At 40.3% G+C, this 23,833-nt stretch overlaps 1 protein-coding gene and 1 long non-coding RNA gene across 5 annotated transcripts in view; one reads left to right on the forward strand and one right to left on the reverse strand.

Annotated features, from left to right (window-relative positions):
• Positions 1-23,833, reverse strand: part of Tnrc6b (trinucleotide repeat containing adaptor 6B) — a 213,853-nt gene that overhangs the window by 170,804 nt on the left and 19,216 nt on the right. The gene's annotated exons all lie outside the window — the stretch shown is intronic.
• LOC125358127 lies at positions 11,696-23,488 on the forward strand. The gene is made up of 2 exons (XR_007212270.1): positions 11,696-11,725; positions 22,952-23,488. It is a non-coding gene; the product is annotated as an uncharacterized LOC125358127 (long non-coding RNA).

Below are 23,833 nucleotides of genomic sequence, written 5' to 3' on the forward strand. Positions count from 1 at the left end.
CTAGCCTCTGAAGGTGATCCTCCTACCTACGGCCTCCAGTATAGCTGGGATCACAGGCACAGGACCATCAAACCAAGTTTGTTAGTGGAGATGGAAAGTTTGGTAGCTTTTTGCTGAGGCTGGCCTCAAATCACAATCCTTCCTTATCTCTGCCTCCCAAGTAGCTGTTACTATAGGTGTAAGCCATCTTAGACTTTTTTGATATGGTCTCATTACATAATAGCTCAAAGCTGTCTGTTTTGCATCCTGCTGCCTCAGACTTTCATTTTTTTCAACTCACCTATACCATCACACACTCTACTTCCCTACATCTACATTTACAATTGCAAAAATAATAATTTTTTTTGCCAGTCCTGGGGCTTGAACTCAGGGCTTGAGCACTGCCCCTGGCTTCTTTTTGCTTAAGGCTAGCACTCTACCACTTGAGCCACAGCACCACTCTTGCTTTTTCCATATATGTGGTGCTGAGGAATTGAACTCAGGGCTTCATGTATGCAAGGCAAGCACCCAACCACTAGTCCATATTCCCAGACCCCAAAATAATAATTTCTTAAATGGAAATTTTAATTTTTAAAAACTGATAGCTGGCATAATGGCCCCTCCCCTTGTTTTGTTCATTTATTTTTATTAGCATATTAGTAAAAACAGGGTTCGTTGTGACATATCCATACATGCATATGTTTTGGTCAAATTCATTTCCTCTATTACTTTCTTATCCGTCTCCACTAACTTTTTAATCCCAACAGCAAGCATAAGGGTAAATACAGAAAGCATAAGAAAGGTAAATACAGTAAATATAATGTATAATGAGATATAAGAATAAAGATATATCCACCATAAACAAGATTTCTAAGTAGGGTGAAAGCTAACCCTGAGAAATTGACATTTCTTCTGCACAAATGTACTACAGTACTTTAGATTAAATTCTACAAGCCCTACAAGGCTGTCCAAATTAATCAGCTGAACTGGAGTTGCTAAATTGGATACTGCTTAAAGTAGGTCACTGGCTCGGACGTGCAAGTATTTGGTAATGCAGAGATCTACTTGCAAAGTCACCTGTCATAATGAGATTTCACTAAGACAAAACAAGAGAAACCACTGGTCGGGTGTCAATTGTCAGCTGAAAGTTATTCAAACAAATTTCATTTTAGATTTATCTCAGAATCTTGGACAGTGCTTCTTCAGAGTAAATCTTGTCTGAATGTTTAGAAATGCTTCTTTCACTTCCTCCCTTTTGTTTCACACATCTACTGTCTCCAAAGCCCATTTATCTTTTTTCGAAGCCTTTCTCAGCTTTATTCCTGTCTCCACTTCCACTCTAACCAGTATAGTCCAAATTTGTGTTAGGAGACATTAAAGGCAGGAAAACTGGACAAGGAAGGCAAGTTGGAGACCACTGGCAGGCCCTAGGAAGAGAGTGATCGATCAGGCCTGGAGCTGAGGCTCCTATCCTAGCTGGGAGACTGGAAGGGAAACCCACCTGAACACGCAAACACTGTGCTGATTAACAAGGCCTTCAGCCTACGACTCTGACATAGGCTAGAGTTTGAGAATTAATGGGTTTATCTAGAAAGGAAGAATTAAGGGCTGGGAATATGGCCTAGTGGTAGAGTGCTTACCTCGTATACATAAAAGCCCTGGGTTGAATTCCTCAGCACCACAGATATAGAAACAGCTGGAGGTGGTGTTGTGGCTCAAGTGGTAGAGTGTTAGCCTTGAGCAAAAAGAAGCCAGGGACAGTGCTCAGGCCCTGAGTTCAAACCCCAGGACTGGCAAAAAATAAAAATAAAAACACAAAACAAAAATTGAAAGGAAGAATTAATGGTCTTATCTAGAAAGGAAGGGACCAAGGTTAAAACCTGGGACCTGCTAGGAATTTATATCACAAGGTCCCTCCAATCTCTAGCCCACCTTGGGGAAAAATAACTCCTCTTCAAACTTAATCTCCAAACATAGCTCATTTTGACATCAATTCTTCTGTATCACTTAGTTTACCAGCAGCCTCCTCCCACTCTTCCTTCCCCCTCTGTGTCTCTCCCCAATATGATACAAACCCTGCTGATTTCATGGCTGGGACTCTGGGCAGTCAGGGGGAAAAGAAATGTACTACACGTAGGAAATTCTGATTTAAAAGGTGCTTCCAACCACTGGGAGAAGATGGATTCTCTAACAGATGGTTTGTAATACTGAGGTTAGTCACAGTGGGAGTGGAGAGCAGAAAGCTCTATTTCTTATTTCCTATAGCTTACTCATGTACCAAAATAAAATTCCATGTAATAACCACTTCACCTGAAAAACCAAAAGGAATATGGCAATAGATGAAATCGTAACATTTTTATAATCTTCAACTGTAGAAGATCTTTCTAAAAAATAGGATATAATTTCATTCCAAAGGCATAAATTACTGGTCATTTTATTTTGTTTTACTAATAAATTTTCCACTACATGGCATGCACCTGTAGTTTCAGCTACCTGGGAATCTGAGGCAAGAGTATTGCTTGATCCTAGACAAAAGCATGAACCAGTCTCAAAAACACAAACAAAGCCAGGCACTGGTGGTTCATACTTGCAATCCTACCTATTCAGGAGGCTCAGATCTGAGGTTATTGGTTTGAAGCTAGCCTGGGCAGGAAAGTCTTTGATGAAACTTTTTTTATCTCCAATTAATCAACAAAAAGCCTGAAGGGGACATGTGGCTCAAGTGGTAGTGCTAGCTTTAAGCAGAAAAGTTCAGGGACAGTTCAAGCTCCAGAACTGGCAAACACACACACAAAAAAAACTTAAGAACTTGGCTCAAGTAGCAGCATACCTGTCTAACAAGTACATGTACCTGAGTTCAACCCTCCCACCCAGGACTGCAAAATATAAATAAATAAATAAAGCAAAAATAAATCTTTTATAATTCAAAATGTTTTATATTATTTTTTGCAGTGCTAGAGATTAAGCCTAGAACCTTACACCACATGTAAGACAAGCACTCTAGATGAGTGTTCTATCAATGAACAAAAAGTTTAGTATTTGTAATAAACTGGAAAATTAGCAAAGATTAAGTAGACAGATGCTACAAACGTGTAGAGACAGAGGTACCCACAGATAGTGATGGGGTACAATGCTTCTTTATTGAGGAGTTGGGATAGAGCCTGAGGCACTATAGTAGGAATTCTCAGTAGGTCCCCAAGTTTTCAGCTTGGCCTACCTACGCTTGGCTTTCTTAATGTTTTTCTGTAGCACAATACAACAACAAACTTAAAATTCCTGTTTCTTTGATATGGCAGTGACACTTCAAAGAATCTACAAAAAGAAAACCAAAAGTACACAAATATATTTGGGAAAAATGTTATTTGCTGCTGGTGGTATACTACATATAATCCTCAACTGAGAACAATCTTAGTGTTAATCACTGGGGTTCTCTAATAGAAATAATAAAGTATTATTCAGCCATTAAAAAGGAAGTAAAGGTGACATGAAAAATGTTTGCAATATCTTGTTAAATAAAAAAATCATTACAAAATATTTATATAGATTAATCTCTCATTACATAGACATGTTCCTCATGTACATCACACCTATGTATGTAACATTTACAGTACATAGTAAAGTATGTGTGTTATTAAAATTGCCTGATCTATTCCTCTCTGTTAAAAACACAGAGGTAGGAAAAAAGATCCTTCTTTCCCCAAGTCACAGAGTGGGGAAATCTAACTGTGAAGTTTCGGTAAATGGCAGCCCTCTAGCAGCAGCGCAGTGATGATTTGACTTGATCTAACAAATCACAATGTTTGGAGAGTGTTTATGCTTTATATATACTCCAACACACATTCAGAATCATCAGCAATAAGACCAACTGAAACAGATCAACATCTACCCTCATAGGAAATTAGCAAAAACCTCTCTCACTACACAGAAGTGGTAATCAAAACCAAGTAGCAAGGAAAATTGTAACATTTCAAAAAGCACCTGCCGAAGAAGGCTATTTCTGCTGCATATTAAGCTTCTGTGTCTCAAACACGTTCCACATTCAACATCTGGCCTTTCTCCATGCTGTTTCTACTAGTGTGATAATAAAGACAAGTTTTTGTTTAAATAACAGCCATTGTGAAATTTCAACCTGATTCAAGAGTGGTTCAGTTTAGCAGTGAGCTCACACTCACTGCTAAAGAAATCTAAGTAAAGCAGCTGTTTTCAAACCTTCAACATTTCATACCCCAAATTCTCCAGCCATGGATACTGCATATGTAATACTTAGCTTCATATATAATACTTAGCTCAAGTTATCCTTCCAACTCTTCAAGCTCCTCAGCGGTGATCTCTCAAGGATCCACTGAATTCAAGTTTCTAATGGTATCATAAATCGAATCTAAGAACTTTGCTTGTTTATTGCTTTAATGTGCTATGGCTTTCCTTTTTCCTTTCCAATTTATTTGTTGAAAGAATATTAAGTTGTACGTCTTGCTGAGTTTTCCATTGTGTAGATTTTTTTGTCTGGACCCTGTGGTGGTATTAATATAGTAATATATTTCTTTGGGGGAGGGGGTCTATGTTTATGTATGTGTATCTCTGTGCACAAACATACTTGTATGTGTGCATGCTAAGGCTTGTCCATTACCACGGAGCTATATCCCAAATCCCTATAATTTTTAGAAACTATTTTGATCTAGAAATTGCATCAGTTTGTAAAGAAAAGGAGAGAGTAAATAAAAGGAGAGATACGTGCTTAATGTAACACCAGCAAGTGGTAATTCAGTTTTATTTATTTACACATCTCCTTATTTATGGTGGTGCTGGAGTTGGCACCCTGGGCCTCATGCATACTAAGCAAGTACTCACTCTGCCACTGAGCCATATCCTGGCCAGCTTGTTGCTTATGCTATACAAATGTATGTCCATACATGTAGGGAGATACATATATGTATCTATTTCATTTGTTGCAGTGTTGGCGAAGAAACCTAGTGTTTCATATGTGTTCTATCTCTGAGTTGTATCACCAGCTAGCTTTTATTTTTTAATATATTAACCTAATAATTTTCATTTAATATTTTATTGATACCCAAAATGTACCATCATTGGTCAAAGAGTATTTCTTCAGGTACACTCGAGGTTTTTTTTACATGACTCTTCTCCTAGTGTTAATGGCTTCCCTGCTATGTGGTATAGCCAAAAGCTCTAGGTTTGCCACATCAAATCCTGTTACAGATCTAGACCAGCTATTCCTCCAGAGGTTTCTGCTTCCTTTTACTGAGCAATGCGATCTCAAGACTATGAGTGGAGCAGCAGGGTCACACAGTGGGACTGGGCTGGTTACTGTTCCTAGGACTTTTCCAGTTAAAAGTTTTTGGTTTTGTTTTTTTGGTTGGTCGTGGGGCTTGAACTCTGAGCCTAGGCACTGTCCCTAAGCTCTTCACCTCAAGGCTAGGGCTCTACCACTTGAGCCATAGTGCCACTTCTGGTTTTCTGGTGGCTAATTGGAGATAAGAGTCTCACGGACTTTCCTACCCCAGCTGGCTTTGAACTGTGATCATCAGATCTCAGCCTCCTAAGTAGCTAGGATTACAGACATGAGCAACCAGCACCCAGCTGTTTCTTTTCTTTCTTTTTTTTTATTTCTGAATACACAATCACTTTAGATGTGCTAGGATTATAGGTATAAGTCATTGTGTCCAGTTTAAATAAGACTTATCTTCCTATGGATGCTTTCTCATGAAGCTGGGATGATAAGCATTCACATTCAGCTTTCTTTTTTAATTTGAAGATGAGATCTAGTCAACTTTTTGTCTGGGCTGGACTCAAATTGAGATCATCCTGATTCTTAGGTAACCAAGTAACTAGGATTACAGGCATGAGCCACTACAACTAGGACTCTTAAGGCACATACCCACTCCATAAAGTATTTCTGAATTCAAGATGTAACTATCAGTTTTCCTGAAAATCAAGGCAGAAGAACATGTAAAACACTCCACAGGGAAGCAATTTAAAAAACTCAGAAACTACAGAACTAATTTATTTTCAAGATGAATTGAGAGGAAGATGAGTTAGCAGAACCTACAAAAAAATCTAAGAAACACATACCAAATGCTGTGCTCATCCCTTTTAAAATCCTAATGTAATGAAAGAACAAAGATAATGTGGTACATATACAAAATGGAATTCCATGCTTCTATCAGAAAGATTGACTGGGCCCCATTTGTAAGAAAAAGGAAAGACTCAAAAAAAAATTATACTAAGTGAAGTGAGCCAGACTCAAAGAAACATAAATTCTATGGTTTCCCTCATTAGTAATAAGTAGTATATGTCTAGGATAGTCCTAGCAGATGATCACAATAGCTCAATAGCTATGTACATATGATCACAGAACATGACACTAAGAGAAATGATCTCAAAAATATGAGAACAAGTGGTTTATCATTGATGTTATTTTCAACGTACTATGTGAAATTCTTTTTCTTTTCTTTTTTTTTTTTGCCAGTCCTGGGCCTTGGACTCAGGGCCTGAGCACTATCCCTGGCTTCTTGTTGCTCAATACTAGCACTCTGCCACTTGAGCCACAGTGCCACTTCTGGCCATTTTCTATATATGTGGTGCTGGGGAATCGAACCCAGGGCTTCATGTATAGGAGGCAAGCACTCTTGCCACTAGGCCATATTCCCAGCAAATTATTTCTTTTTTCTTCTATCTCCCCTATGAGTTAGCCCCTGTTGTCACTGTATTTGATTCTGGTACTCTGGGTATTTTATATATCTCTGTCTGAATTAGAGAAGGGAAGGGGAACATTAAAATAGTGAGACAAAGGGTAAAAGGTAAGCCAATGCAACAGCAATACTTACAATATATTGTAAACTAACTGTATAACTCGGGGAGGAGGGGGACTGGAGAGGAGGACAGGTGGGAGAAAAATGAGGGAAGGGGTAACAAGTTGAACAGAAATGTACTCACCACTAACATATGTAAGTGTAACTCCTCTGTACTTCACCTTGACAATAAATATTTTTTAAAAAGGAAAAAAATTCCTAATGTAAACAAACCAAATTTAACAAGAAATAGGTAAAAAGTAAAATCAGAATTTTTTGGCAATATTGAAGAATTATTGAAATTTTGATGGGATAATTGTGGTGTCTTTCAGTTATATGCTAGAATATGCATAAATGAAGATCAAGCAAGGGCTGCAGTCTTCTGAAGGTCTACCTAGGACGGATGGATCTGCTTCTAAAATGGGGCTCACATAATGGTTTTTTTTTTTGTGTGTGTGTGTGTGTGTGAGAGAGAGAGAGAGAGAGAGAGAGAGAGGTCCTCTTCAACCTTTCCACAGGCTACTTCAGCCTAAGAGCATCGTGAATTGGAAGTTTGGAGGTCAGCCTGGACTACCTAGTGAGACTTCCTTAAAAGGCAAAATGAACGAACAGACCAAGAACAAATCATGTGAAATGAGGTAAGCCGAGCTCAAAGAGATAAATGGTACATGTTTTCTCTCACATGCAGAAGCTAGATCTAAAATATTAGGACATAGCAAATTATACAAGCATTCACACATAGAGAGACCAAAGGAGGATACTCAGGAGAGTAACACAAAGGTGCAAGGAGGCCCATATGCATCCGATCACACAAAATAATATTTATTGAAATGAACTCAAGGAAATGAAAACAAGGTTTTCTTTTTTGCTGTTTTTGTTTTCTTTTCCTTTTTGTTCTGTATATTCATTAATATATCTTTGGGCCTATCAGGGGAGGAGGCACAAACATGGAGGGACAAAGGGTGAGTAAGTTCAACAATGGTACTCAGTGGACACTGTGCTGAAAATGAACTTATGGGTAGAGGCAGGAGGGAAAAACTGGGAGAGAGCAAAGGAAGGAGTGACACTGTCCAAAAAAGAAATGTACTCTTGGGGCTGGGAATGTGGCTTATCGGTAGAGTGCTTACCTAGCATGCACGAAGCCCTGGGTTCAATTCCTCAGCCCTACATGAACAGATAAAGCCAGAAGTGACGCTGTGGCCCAAGTGGTGGAGTGCTAGCCTTGAGCAAAAAGAAGCCAGGGACAGTGCTCAGGCCCTGAGTCCAAGCCCCAGGACTGGCAAAACAAAAAAAAGAAATAGACTCTTTACCTGCCTTACATAACTATAACCCCTCTGTACATAACCTTTATAATAACATTAATTTAAGAAACAACAACAAAAAGATTGTGGTTTCTGCTTCCTTTTCTTACAACACTCACTGTGAGGGAAGCTGCACAAGAAACTTCATGCCATTATTGCCACAATATCCCACTGGGTACACTGTTCAACATCACAGGAAACCACCGAAGGGTCCACTACAAGGAGGCAAGGACTGTCCAAGCCATGGTGGAGGCCAGCTACCATCCGATGGCACTTAGCATTACATATCTACTCCCAACTCCTGACTGTTGTTTTCCAACCTTTACTGCCTGCCCCCACCCCACGCACTCTCTCCTTGTGTCATCCTGCCCTCTCTTGCGCAGTAAGAGCCAGCCTTACCACCTCCTTCCTCACAACAGCAAGCTTCTGCTCCCGCTGTTCCCTCCGCTTGGGTTGTTCTTTATCACCTTAACACAGATCTGAGCATAAATGTCCTCCCCTCCCCTCCCCTCCCCTCCCCTCCCCTCAGGTATTGGAGTTTGAATTCAGGGCATAGCATTTTACCACTGGAGACATACCTCCAGCTGAAAACGAAAGGTCATCTTTTTTGTGTATGTGCTGGCCCTGGGACTTGAACTAGGGCCTAGGCACAGTCCCTGAGCTTTTTTTGCTCAAAGCTAGCACTCTACCACTTGAGCCACTTCCTGCTTTTTTTTTTAAAGTAGTAGTTTATAGGAGATAAGAGTCCACTGACTTTCTCACCTGGGCTGGCTTTAAACCATGATCCTCAGAACTCAGCCTCCAAAGTGATGAGAATCTGCTTTGTTCACGTAACTCTTCATTGCTCCCCTCTCAGCCCATTCTTTCTACCTTTCCAAAGATGCTATAAAAAGGACTTGCCTCTCCCCTCCAGGCCTATTCTTAGTATATGACCAAAGATGGAACTGAAGGATTGACCTCCACCCTATTGCCTCAGGCCCAGACACCAGGCAGAACCTCAACTAGGGAACCTGCTTTGATATGCAGAAAGGACATTACACCTAGGCCCAGCTGTCAACAACCCTTTGTGGGCCAAGGAGAAAAGCCCCAACCTGCTAGACCTAGAGGCACTTTCATTAACCTCTGCCTCCTTGCTCAGACCCCACATAAGCCCAAATTCACCCCCTCACACAACCTCCAAACCCATGAGAAGGTCTGTGCCCCTTGCTGTTCCTCAATAAACAGTCCTTGCCAGTTGACAATCAAGTCCAGCCTATTCCTTTTCCATTCTCCTTCATTTTCTTAACACTAAATTAGGATTATAGGTATGTTGACCCTACACTGAGAACTAAAAAGAACAAGTGATCTGTCTTCTACTCGTGAGCAGTTAATATAATCTACCTGAACCTATAACTGTCTTCCCTTCTTTCACCTAGTTCAAAAGGACCTACCTTCTAAAACAAAAACCTACATTCCCAATCCCAGCACCTCTTCTCTACACAAACTACAACCTTATAATCATTCCTTCTTTCTCCTCCATCAACCATCATGCATTCTCCTCCCTGTCTGTAGATGTCAATGCTCTAGAAGGTCCCCACTGAGGAAAACACACACACACATACACTCCTTGAGCCGCTCTCTCTTCAGCTACTACTCTGATCCAGGGAAGGTCCCCCTGGCTATGATAAGAAACTGCTTGACCACCTGGGTTGAGGACTGTTCAAGGTTCAAGGTTAATAATAGTACCCCACCCCCATGAGTAAGCCTATCCCCCTGCATTGTGTGGCCACCCCCCCAATTATAACTAAAATGATAGGCTGGTTCAAACAGATACTATGTGGCAGGTTGTAACTCCATTGGCCACCTGCGTGTGACCTGACATGCTCTGTGTTGTGTTGTAACCTCATTGGCCACCTGTGTGTGGCAGGGTTGACCTCTTGAGCATGGGCTCCGGGTCACGGTCTGTACTGCATCCCTGGCTGGTCAGTTCGCTTTGTACTTCCCCAATAAATCCATCTTTTTGCTTAAGACCATCTGCATGGTGGACTCTTGGGAGGGATGGGGAATCCCCTCCCTCGAACCCCATAACTGCTGGGGTCAGCTGTGCCTTTAAGGGGCCACAGCTGACCTTGGCCTGCCCCTCCCCTTCCTGCCCTTGGCAGGAAGAGAAGGCTCTGCTCCTAGGGCAGCACATGTGTAATGGAGAATACCCCAGAAACCCCATCCTTGGGGGGCAGGGGCTCCACCCCCAAGGGAGGTCCCCTGACATCACTTGATGGGCACCTCTTGTGCCCAATATGTTCTCCCTTTCCCTGTGCCCGCCTTTGGAGTATATCTGGGGGGCTCCTCATTTGAATAAAGTAGAACATCCCAGAGACGTCTCCGAAGCTCCACGCGCCCGTGTCTTCCTTGGGTTCGCGGGCATTGGGGTTTCGCACCCACACGCGCCCCAAGGCTAAACCCGGGACCCCACTCCCGCGTCCGTTACCCTACCGGCTGGAGGGGGCGTGAGAGAGTCGGTATGGATCCCCCATGAAGAGTTGGGTAAGCCCAGGACCCTTCCCCACGTGATGGGGAGGGATAGAGTTAAGCCCGGCCAATTTAACAACCCCAACACATAACAACTCCATTTCTCTACTCCCTCCACAGCCATATTGTCAAGTGTTAGAAGTCTGCAATCTGCACTTTCTCACATCCCCTGCATGTTCTGTTCAAGCATTTCAGTAAGATTTCTGCCTCCAGGGGCTGGGGATATGGCCTAGTGGCGCTGTGGCTCAAGTGGCAGAGTGCCAGCCTTGAGCAAAAGGAAGCCAGGGACAGTGCTCAGGCCCTGAGTCCAAGGTCCAGGACTGGCCAAAAATAAATAAATAAATAAATAAAGCCAACCTTAAAAAAAAAGATTTCTGCCTCCAGCCAACAAGTAGTCCATCAAGCTCTAGAACTCTCAGCAGTACTAATTCTGTGAATTGTTTCTTCTACTTCAAAATTACTGAACAGGGCTGGGGATATAGCCTAGTGGCAAGAGTGCCTGCCTCGGATACACGAGGCCCTAGGTTTGATTCCCCAGCACCACATATACAGGAAACGGCCAGAAGCGGCGCTGTGGCTCAAGTGGCAGAGTGCTAGCCTTGAGCGGGAAGAAGCCAGGGACAGTGCTCAGGCCCTGAGTCCAAGGCCCAGGACTGGCCAAAAAAAAATTACTGAACAGCAAAGCCCTCACAAGGTCTCTGCTGGAGGATTCTCCTGATTTTCCTTCCATTTTTAATTTCTCTTTTTTCTCCTTTATTGTTCTCTGAGCATATCTTTAAATGTTAATAGTAGTTCAGAACTTAGTACCACTTCCCCATTTTCTTTATTCCTTCAATGGCGTCATTCACTCCTAAGGTTTTAATTACTGTCCTTATGTTATCTGCTATCATAGAGCTTTCGCTTTTATACACACAGCTGGGGACCTTTTTGTTTTTGAGCCAGTCCTGGGGTTTCAACTACTCAGGGCTTAGGAGCTGTCCTTGAGCTTTTGTGTTCAAGGCTAGTGCTTTACCACTTGGAGCCACTGTCCAGCTTTTTGGTAGTTAATTGGAGATGAGAGTCTCACCAACTTTCTAGCCCGGGGTGGCTTAGAACCACTATCCTCGGATCTCAGCTTCCTGGGTAGCTAGGGTTACAGACGTGACCACTGACGCCCACCTGGGGAACTTTCTTTGTAACTTCCATTCTCTCATGTTCAATTACTTACTTGACATTTTTATCTGGATGCCTCAAAGCATCTGAGACATAATATTGATCAAATTTTAACCTTTGACTTTTCTCCAAAACATTCCATCTGCTTTGTACATCTCAGTTAATGACCATGAAACATAACTTCCGTGCTTGAAATCCATTCCTATCCCCATTTATCTCCCTCTTCTAATTCATCAGCAAGTCCCACTGAATCTATCTCTAAAATACATCTTTAATGTGTTCGTCTCTCTCCAGTTCTTTTGGTAATAGACCCATCTTTTCCCTAAAACTACTCCAACAGCTTCCCAACTGGCCTCTCTGTTACTCCGCCATATACTTCCAATCATTTTGATATACAGCTTTTAGAAATATAACTTAAATCTACTTAAAAGTCTTCACCTTTGCAAAGCACTGGTGGCTCACTACGTACTGCTACACCATAAGCTTCAATGGGCCTTCCTTAAATGCTGCTCGACTCATGATGAACACTCTGTAATTTAGTTTGTTTTCAGTGGGAAGGTTAAGAATGGCTCTAATAAGAAGGATGGCACCATTGAGAAAACTGCAACCGGAAGAGGAGAGTTTGAGGACACTGAGTAATTTATTCATCGGTCCACTCCCTGCCAGCCTCTGGGTGAAGGATTGAATTCCAGAGATAAATGAAAGAGTCTTAGACAAAGTCTAGTGGAGACAGATGTAACAGGTAGTACTTACTGAAGGCCGTCCATGTGCCAGATGTAGAACTAAGCTCCTCAGTGATACTGTTTCATTTAGTCCTCTTGATAACCTCACAGAGGAACTATTACTTGAGTCTTGCACCTAAGGGAAGTGAGGCTCAGAAATGCTAAGTAATTGGTTTCAGGTCACAGGCTGGAAAGCCATAAAGCCACATAGAGTACTTAGATTATTCACTTCCAAAGCCAAAGCATCACACATCTGTATTTCCAGATGTGTATGATGCTACAGAGCACTATGAGAAACATTACAACAGAGGAATGTAAAATGTGCAATGAAGTAATCAGGAAACTGAGGAGGAAGAAGGCAGGAAGACTCCTCCAGAGGGGACCCATGAACTGAGCACTAAAATTTAAAACAGGAAGGTGCTAGGCAGTGCAGCCTGTGCAGAAAAACCATACAGGCCCTTAAAGGTGCATTGAAGAATTCCAGCCTTTTCTTTTTTTTAACTGAGTGTGACAGACTGGGCATAATGACGCTTGCCTATAATCCCAGTTTGGGAGTTTGAATATGAGACAAAAAAATAGTGTCATGGTATGTTAGGTATGAAGTTGTCAGAAGGCACAAGGCAGGGAGGCATGGAGGAATGCTTCACAGAAGAGATGAGCCTCGGCTGGATCCTGAAGGACCAACTGGTGACACAGGATAGGGAAGGCAAGGGATAAGGTGCACCGGCACAGCCAGTTGGAGCTGGATACGAGAGAGCATCAGAGTCCCCTGGGCTGGGAATATGGCATAGTGGCAAGAGTGCTTGCCTCATCTACATGAAGCCCTAGGTTCGATTCCTCAGCACCACATATAAAGAAAAGGCCAGAAGTGGCGCTGTGGCTCAAGTGGCAGAGTGCTAGCCTTGAGCAAAAAGAAGCCAGGGACAGTGCTCAGGCCCTGAGTTCAAGCCCCAGGACTGGCAAAAAAAAAAAAAAAAAAAAAGTCCCCTTCCATTCAACTCATATGGATATGCAAGAGTTAAAGGTACTGTGGTAAAAAAAAAAAATGAGGGGCCGGTGTCAAATGTCACCTACCATGTCACCATGTCTTTATTTGTTACTGTAAGAAATGCGGATTTGAGGCTGAGAGTATTTAAGTTGGAGACAGACATAAAAGGATTAGATAACTGCTTAACAAAAATGTTTTGAAAGAGCTGGGCACTGATGATTCACACCTGTAATCCTAATACTCAGGAGGGTAAGATCTGAGGATAGTGGTTCCAAGCCAGCGCAGGGAAGAAAGTCCAAGAGACTCTTATCTCCAATTAGCCACAAAAAGCCAGAAGTGGAGCTATGGCACAAGTGACAGAACACTAGTCTGCAGCACAAAAGCTCTGAAACAGCGCCTCAATCTAGAGTTCAAGCTCCAGGGCTGGAGAAAACAAAACAAAAAATTCTGGAAAGCCATAGTTATTAAACAGTATAAGATGGGTGAAAACAAAGCCACCGAGGGCTATTCCGAGTAAACTATAATATATGCACATCTAAAATACCACAACTAAAATACCCCTTGATGTGATTCATATGAAAAAGAATGACAGAAAAGTAAAACAGGCTGATAGGAGGAACCAGTAGGAGGTGAGGATAACGAGGAGGATAAATTTAGGTAAATATGGCTGACATATTTGCATTATGAAAATAGAACAATGAAACCTGTTGAAACTGCTGTAAGAAGGGGGAGTGGGACAGAAGAGAGTGATGGAGGGGGAAATTTATAGTTGATTAGGAACATATATAAGTATGGAAATATTACAATGACACTCACCCTTGTACAATTTATGCTAACATATATGCATAAGTATTTTAAAAAGTTTTTTTTACCAGTCCTACCCCCTAGGCTTGTTGTACTCAAGGCCTAGTCACTGTCCCTGAGCTTCTTTCGCTCAAGGTTAGCACTGTACCTCTTGAGCCACAGCACCACTTCCAGCTTTTTCTGTTTATGTGGTACTGAGAAATCGAACCCAGGGCTTCATGCATACAAGGTAAGCACTCTACCACTAAGCCACATTCCCAGCCCTATGCTAATTTTCTTAAAAACTGTATAGCTCTTATTCATAAATATGTAACAAAACAAATTCCAGAAATCTAAGTATTCTACATATTGAAATTTAGTGCATAATATTGGTGGCATTTCAAACCATTGACTAAATCATTCAATCCAGTTGGGAAAGTATTTTAAAAAGTTAGATGCTGTGGACATTAAATCTAAAGTACACTGGAATATGATAAAGTATACAGGATTCTAGACAAAGACAGAGAAACCAAAAGAGGATACTCTTAGGAAAGAAACACAAAGGTGCAATGCCTATGTGCCTCTTTATATTTATATAAAATCATGTGTGTGTATAAATGAACTCCAAGATATATAGAGAAACAAAAGATCTTTTTTACATTTTTTATTTTTTGATGATTCTGTCTTCTTTATGTATGGTGTACTTACATGTATACCTTTGGGAGGGTTGAAGGGAGAGTACAGAACTTAAGGGAAAAAACGTGAAAGGTACAGCAGTGGAGCTCACTGGACACTGATGAAAGTGAACTATACAACTTGTTGGTGGAGATGGAAGGAGGGACTGACAGTGAGGGAAGGAAAGACATTGTATGAAAGGAAATGTACTGATTACCTGAGTCGTGTACCTATAACCCCTCTGTGCACTGTTTTTATAATAACAAATAATAATTTTACAAAGATCCAATCCTCTTGTATACAACAGAAAAAAATCAATTTAGAGTTTAGACAATGAACTCATAATAATTTGTTAATTTAACTGGTTTTTGCCTGGCCTGGCCTCAAATGTGTTGCCCCTGACCTCCACCTCCCTGGCAGCTGGGACGTCAGGTATGTTCCAGCACACCTGGCCCCAATTATCCAGTTTTCAGCTCCCTGACTGTTCTTTCTCCAATAGTTTGCCTTTGCCCAGCCTTACAGAGTTTCACCCTAAAGACTGTCATTCAAAGGGAGACACACCCACTCAATATACATTTAATTTTAAGTTCTTTTGACATTTGAAGCTCCTTCCTCTCTGGTATTTTATCCTTAAAAGTTAGAGGTACCTGCACCCTCAAACTCTGGCCACTACTCAAATTCTTTAGCCTACTGTTTCCTATCTAGATTCTCTTTTTCCCAGCGCTGAAGTCTGAAAAGTGCCCCCAAATAGAAAACTTTAGTTTTAGCCCTTCAAGGACTCACATCTTTGATTCCCTTCTCTCAGGTATCACAGTGTTAACTGTTGTCCAATGTCTGAAATAGTTGTTATATACTTTGTCCAATTTTCTGGCCGATTACAATGAAAGGGAACCCTGAACTTGGACTTCAAGCCTCCAGTATAAGATACTTGGTTATACCAGGTAGTTCAGCCATTTCTTAGGGAAGAGATGAACAAACCTAAGAAAGACATCAGACCCTTGGTTAGAAACAACACAAGTTAGACATCTTTACATATACAACAGAAAAAGCATATTTTAAATACTGCAAGAAAATAAATGTCCATCTAAAGTTCAATACCTAGGAAAAATGAGAGAAGCCAGGCATGCCTGAAGCCTAAAGCACTTGGGAAGCTGAGGCCCAAGGATCACTCGAGACCAGCAGTTTAAGACCAGACTGGACAATAAAGCAGACCTCATTTAGAAAGAGGGATGAGGGGCCAGGAATATGGCCTAGTGGCAAGAGTGCTTGCTTTGTATACATGAAGCCCTAGGTTCAATTCCTCAGCACCACATATATAGAAAAAGCCAGAAGTGGCGCTGTGGCTCAAGTGGTAGAGTGCCAGCCTTGAGCAAAAAGAAGCCAGGGACAGTGCTCAGGCCCTGAGTTCAAGGCCCAGGACTGGCAAAAAGAAAGAAAGAAAGAGAGAGAGAAAGACAGAGAGAGAGAGAGAGAGAGGAAAGGAAGAAAGAAAGAAAGAAAGAAAGAAAGAAAGAAAGAAAGAAAGAAAGAAAGAAAGAAGGAAGGAAAGGACGAAAGAAAGAATGGAAGGAAGGAAGGAAGAAAGGAAGACAGACAGACAGACAGACAGACAGACTGAGAGAATTTGCTGCAGCCACAACTTTACAAGGTAAAATACTGGAAGTACTTTAGCCAGGTGCCAGTGGCTCAGGCCTGTAATCCCAGCTACTCAGTGTGCATTCTACCCCTTTGAGCCACAGCACCACTTCTGTTTTCTGATGATTAATTGGAGGTAACAGTCTCATGCTTGAGGTGGCTTCAAGCCATGATCCTCTGATCTCAGCCTCCTAAGTAGCTAGGATTTAGAAGTGAGAGTCTGGCCTAGATTTTATTTTACTTTTTTATTTTTTGCCAGTCATGGGGCTTGGACTTAGGGACTGAGCACTGTCCCTGGCTTCTTTTTACTCAAGGTTGGCACTCTACCACTTGAGCCATATTGCCACTTCTGGCTTTTTCTGTTTATGTGGTGCTGAGGAATTGAACCCAGGGCTTCGTGTATGCAAGGCAAGCCACTCTACCACTAGGCCATATTCCCAGCCCCCTAGATTTTATTTTTTTAGTTCTCACATTAGCTGATACAGGTCAGTCTAGAGAAAGCTGGATGCTCCTATTCAATAAGGCATATATTACATTATGCACATCTTATATCTCTCCTCCTTGCTATTATTATCTCAAAGCTCTTCAGAAAGGAGCGTGGAAAAAGCAAACTATGAGTCTTCATATAAACTCAGCCAAGTGCAGGAAGAATCCGGCAGGGTTGTCACATGACAGAGACAGCTGCCTAAGGTATCAAGCTTTGTGGAGAAGTGTCCTAATTTCTTCTAACTGGCCTGTACAGAACAGATTTAATCTCATATCCTGTTGAAAAAAAAAAAAAGAAAGTAGGTTTCATTTTCTGAGAGTGACAAAAGCAACCAAACTCGAAAGCTAAGAAAGTAAACACAGTTCACATAATTCCCGATTCACATTCCCAAATCCAAACACTTCTCAGAACCCAAAGTTGTCAGTGATTCATTTGGTAGCAAAACTATGTGAATTTAACCAGCAGCAAAATCTGATCTGAATTGAAGTAAGTCTACCCATTTTAGCAAGACAAGTTATACCTTGGCTGCCAAAATATTAATATATTTAATTATAAATACTGCCCCTGACCTGACAGGGGCATTATATAATATATGGTAAATACATCTTATTATGTTTCAAAAAAAACCCTGATTCTAAGACACACAGATAAGGTCCTTGGAGTTTTCAGTAAGATCTAATTTTTTTAAATAGTTGTCAATGTCCACTGGGATATGTCATTTAAATATATTTGCACAAATGCTTTTCCTAAAACTAGTCAGTATTCAAATATCCTATTTTAAACTTTTATAAGATAAAACAGGGCTGGGATGTAGCTCACTGGCAAAGAACTTGCCTAACAAACAAGTACAATGTTCTGGGTTTAATCCCCAATACCAAAAAACAAAAGACCCCCCCCCCCCAAAAAAAAGCACAATTAAAAAAAAACTCAGCCAGGTGCCAGTGGCTCATACTGTAATCTTACTCAGGAGGCTGAGATAGATCTAAGGATCACAGTTCAAAGTCAATCCCAGCAGAAAAGTTCCCATGAGACTCTTATCTTCAATTAACCCCCCAAAAACCAGAAGTGGTGCTATGGCTCAAAGTGGTGGAGTACTGGCCTTGAGAAAGAAGTTCAGGGACAGCGCCCGGGCCCATAACCACCAAAGGGGGTGTATTAATTAGCCAGGATCTGGTGGCTCCTACTTGTTTTCCTGGCTACTAAGGGGGGGGGGTAAGATCTGAAGAATCACGGTTCAAGGCCACCCCAAGCAGAAAAGTTCTAGAGAGTCGGTGGGTGCTTACACCTACAATCCTAGCTACTTAGGAGGCTGAGATTTGAGAACCACAGTTTGAAGACAGCCTTGGCAGAAAAATCCATGAGACTCTTACCTCCAATTAACCAGCAAAAAGCTAGAAGTAGAGCTGTGGCTCAAATGGTAGACCATTATTAGCCTTGAGTGAAAATGCTAAGGGATAAAGACCATGCCCTAATCAAGCCGCAGGATTAGTGCTCGCACACACACGCGCCCCCCCCCCCATTATGAAATTAAAGAAAATCAAGGTGTTAATAGTTCAGGTACAACACTTTCCTAGCACACAGGAGACCCAGTTTGATACTCAGCACTGCCCCAAAAATTATTTTTAATATCAAGATTAAAAGTTGAAAAATCTAAGGATGTTAAACCATAATTTTAATATATGCTTCCCTTCCTCCTTGCTTCCCACTCCCTTCCTCCTTCCTTCTTTCATATTGAGTCTAGAATTCAGGTTACTTTATTCATGCTAGGTAAGCACTCTACCATTAAGCTACCTCCCTAGTTGAGGCCCATGTATTTTTTGTAAAGTTCTTCTGTTCCAGAACAGGGGTGATAAGAGTTAATAGGATGCTAAGGTGATAAATACCAATACTGCGGAAAGAGAATTTAAGCTCTTCTCCTTCAAAAAAGAATTTTACCCAGTGATTTAGGTAGCACATAAGGCTACCTAGCACACAGTGGCAGCGTGCATGCCAATTTACTAGGATCTAGGGCTACCCTTTGGTTAATAATAAGATAATGCAGCCAAGTGGAAGGCAGCTGTCTGAACAAGGCCATGCATGCCATGATAGCTACAGTGTGCACAAGATGCAGATAAGGGCTCATGCTACTGCGACTCGGCATAACTTGCTTTTAATTAAATGTGTGAGGATATTAATTATGTCGTGCAGATATCCCAAACTAATTTTACATACTTTATGTCATGCAATGTATTTATCAGTGATCTCAGATTCCTTACACAGAAATTAGTTGACTATTGTTTTAATAAGAGTAGTAGTTAAAAAATAAGCCTATTCAAACATCATTTTATCAAGTGGGAAAGAGAGTATCACGTAATTGTTCAGAAAGCTTGCAAACAAGCAAGTTGAGAATAAGCTAGAAATGTAAACCAATGATACTAAATATGTTCCAGCAAATATAAAGGAATATTCAATGTGACTTTTCAAGGTACACACTCCTAAGAGATTTTGTGCTTATCTGAAGCATTCTGCAATTCCTGCTTTGTTTACAAACTAGTTAAAAATCACACAAGGAAATATCTATTACTCTGAATTCATTTTGGACTCCAAACAATTATCCAGATGAAAATATCATTCAATCAGACTCAAAAGGTGATTCTTACTTTCTCCCTAAAGTCAAATCCAACTGTGAAATAATGAATAATTTCCCTTATGGAAATTCTGAAAATCATCTCATGTGCTCCAAGGGACTCCTGAAGAATTCTTCAGATGTCTTAAGAAAAGGCCAAACATACACACTCTCAGAAAAGATGGAGCAACATAGACTAAATTTATCTTTACACCTGAAATAACTAAAAGCATGGTCAAATGCAGAAAGCAACAGTTTTCAAGGTACTGGGCATTAGGAAACACAGGACAGCGATCCTGAACAGGTGGAAACAAGCAAGGGCAGAGTTTGCCTCTTGGGAAAAGTTTCCAGGCCACAAAAGAGTAAGAAGAAACTCAGGTGAAGTTCAAAGATCTCCTTTACTGAAGGGACAGAACTGGACTCTGGGAAGGCTGAGCCGTGCAGACTATAAGGGCTCAATTCTAGACAGGAAAGAATGCCACAGAGAAAGCACTCCAGAGTCTGCGGAAGACCCTCTGAGTATTCATCTCAGTACCAAAACAGCATCTGGATGTGAGAAAATTCCTACACGCTGGGGAACTGGCTATCTCAAGGATCAGAGAGAATGATCCTCACAACTCACACAAGGACAGGAATGCTGCCTTATCTCACCAGCCACAACACAAACCCAATGAGGTAAAATTTACCGTGTTAGCATCCAATTAAAAAAAAGAAAAAAAGATATGAACTTGGATGAAATAAAAGAACAAGTCCATAAAAAAAAATACAAACTACCAAACTGATTTAAGAGTAGTTGCATGCCAATAGCTCACACCTGTAAATCCTAGGGTCTCAGAAGGCTGAGATCTGAGGACTACAATTCGATGCCAGTCCACCAGGAAAGTCCAAGAGACTCTTCTCTCCAAACTTAACCATCCAAAAGCCAGAAATGGAGATGGCTAATGTGGCAGAGTGCCAACCATAAGTAGAAAAGCGAAGAGACAGTGCCTAGGCCCTGAGTTCAAGCCTTAGTACTAGCAGTAAATAAATATTAAAAAATTATAAATGAAAATAAGAAACAATTTTAATAGGTCTATAATAAACTGAATCCTTATTTTTTAATTTCCTGTAAAGCATGGAACCAGATAATCACATCAATGTTCTATAAAAATTTTAAAGAGAAATGCATTATTTACAAACTCTTCAAATAAATAAGCAGAGAATATTTCTCAACTCATTCTGAGTTATTTTGATAGCAAACTAGAAAATGATGTCACAAGAGAATAAAACTACAGACTAGTATTTCTTATGAATGCAGATGAAAAAATCTTCAGAGAACAAAATACCAGCAAATCAAATATAATAATCTGTAAAAAGGATCATTTACCCAGATGCCAGTAAAAGCCAATTCAGTCCATGAGATTCTTTTTTTAAATTTTTTGTGCCAGTCCAGGGGCTTGAATTCAGGGTGCTTTCCCTGAGCTTTTGTGCTCAACACTAGCATTCTACCACTTGAGCCACAGCTCCACTTCTGACTTTTTGGTGGTTAAAGATAAAAGTCTCACCAACTTTCCTGCCCTGGCTGGCTTTGAACCACAATCCTCAGATCTTAGCTTTCTGAGTAGTTGCAACTGCAGGCATAAACCACTGATACCCAATACTATGAGATTGCTATCTGCAATTAATCACCAAAAAGTCCATGGAGGTATGACTCAGTGAGCCTAAAGAGCTAAGGGACAGCACACAAGACTTAATTTCAAACCCCACCCAGTATAGGCACAGGCACACAAAAAATTCTCATTCATCATAATCATTTGAAATTTGCAGGATACAAAGGTGGTTTAATTAATGCAACACATTAAATTAATAGACTAAATAACACTACTTGATTCATCTCAATAAATACAGAAAAGATACTTGACAGTATTCAATACCATATAAATTAGGGGTACTGAAACTAAAAATGTAAAGAAATTTTGGAAAACTAAGAATGAAAAAGAACTTCCTCGACGTAATAAAAGACATCTTGTAATTAAAAAAAAAAGACCCATGCAAACATATTAGTGATTGACACACTTAGTGGTAACCTTTACAGCTGTAACAAGAGAAAGATACTCAAGTTTGCCACTTCTGTTGACACTGGACTGGAGGTTCTCACCAGATCAATAAAGCAGAAAACTAGACAGAGTATCTGGACTTAAAAGGAAGAAATAAAGCATGTTTATAGATAATATATTTTTATGTATAAATCTAGTGAGAAACTACTAGATGTAATTGAGTTCAGTAAGGTTACTGGATATTAGACTAATATACAAAACTACTTCTATTTCTATACATTAGTAACAAACCACAAATGAAACAGAAAAATATTTTATTTAAACTATCATATAGGAATAAAATGAACATGTAGGAATAAATATAAAAAAGCACCAACTTATGCTTTGAAGACACAAAACACTGCTGAAATTAAAGATAACTTAAATAAATGAGTAGTCAACCTAGGATCAGAATTTTACTAAGATGGCATACTCACAAACTAATCTACACAATCAGCATAATCTCTATCAAAATCCAAGTTTATTTTCATGAAATTGAGAAATTTACCCTGAAATTGAAATTCAAGTAATCCATAATAAACAAACAATTTGAAAAAGAATGAAGTTGAAGGATTCATATTCCCTAACTTGAAAACTCGTTACACATCTACAATAACCAGATGCCTATAGTTCCAGATAAGAATTTAGGAGGCTGGGGTGGGAGAATGCCATGAGCCTAGGGTTCAAGGTCAGCTCCTCAAGGAGATGAGACAAAATCTCAAACAACAAAAATTCTAACACTCAATCTGCTGTGGCACCATCATAAGGACAGACCATATAGACCAATTTAATAGAATTGAGAATGTAGAAATAAACTCCCAATTACAACCAATTCCACAAAAGTGGCTAGACAACTATATGATAGGAAAAGAATCATCTTTTGAACAAACATTGCTTGAAAAATTAGTTCTCCACATGCAAAAGAATTAAATTGGACTCTTTTACATTCCATATGCAAAATTATTCAAAAATTTCCTAGACACAAATGGAAGAGCTAAAACTAGGAAACTTTTTTTTTTCTTGGTTGTGGGGCTTGAACTCAGGGCCTGGGTGCTGAGCCTCTCTGTGCTCAAGGCTAGCGCTCTACCACCTGAGCTACAGCACTACTTCCAGTTTTTGTGTGGTTAATTGGAGGTAAGAGTCTCATGGGGACCTTCCTGCCAGGGCTGGTTTCAAATCATGATCCTCAGATCTCAGCCTCCTGAGTAGCTAGGATTATAGAAATGAGTCACCAGTGCCTGCTCTATGAAACTCTTAGAAGAACCAGAGTAAATCTTTGTGACCTTACACAGTCTTCATACACGATGCCAAAGGTACAGACAACAAGAGGAAAAACATAAATTTGACTTTATCACAACTTAAAACTGTTATATGCTGAAGGACCTTATCAAGAAAGTGGAAAGAGAATCTAAGAACAAGAGAAAAAATTTCAAACACATCGCTCTTTTATTATCCCCTCAATGGTGAGGCCTGAAGCAAACACAATACCACTGTGCTTCACCCTCAACCAAAAGCATATATTAAATAAATAATCTACATCTAGAGAATATGAACTTTTACAGATAATAAGACCAGAAACATAACTTAAAAATGAGCAAAGGGCATAAGAGATATTATGCCAATAAAGCCATATAAATAAACTAATAAGCACACAAAAAGATGCTTAACATCATCAGTCTTCAATGAAATGCAAATCAAAACTACAAGATTCCATTTGATATCGTGTACGACAGCTGCAACTTTTAAAAGGTCGACAATAAGTACTGGATATAGAGAGATCTGCACTCATTGCTGGTGGGAATATAAAACGGTTCAACCTTTTTGAAAAAGTCTGGTAGCTACTCAAATAGTTAACTTAAAGCAAAAATAGTACTTGGTTTGAGGCATGGCTCCACTGTGCAAACCTCAGGATAGTAAACAACAACACTGTATGTAGAGATTTATAACACATAAAAGCAAAATAAATAATAACAAAACACTTTGAAGGTGTGAAGTGGAGATATAAAGTATTTGAAGATAAGACTTTATTTAAAGATAGACTTTGAAGACATCCACTATCACTTAGTAAAGTAATAAGAACAAAGAAATATACCTAATTTGTCCAAAAAGATAAAAAT

The sequence above is a fragment of the Perognathus longimembris genome, chromosome 1 (genome assembly GCF_023159225.1).
Source record: "Perognathus longimembris pacificus isolate PPM17 chromosome 1, ASM2315922v1, whole genome shotgun sequence".
NCBI lineage: Eukaryota > Metazoa > Chordata > Mammalia > Rodentia > Heteromyidae > Perognathus > Perognathus longimembris.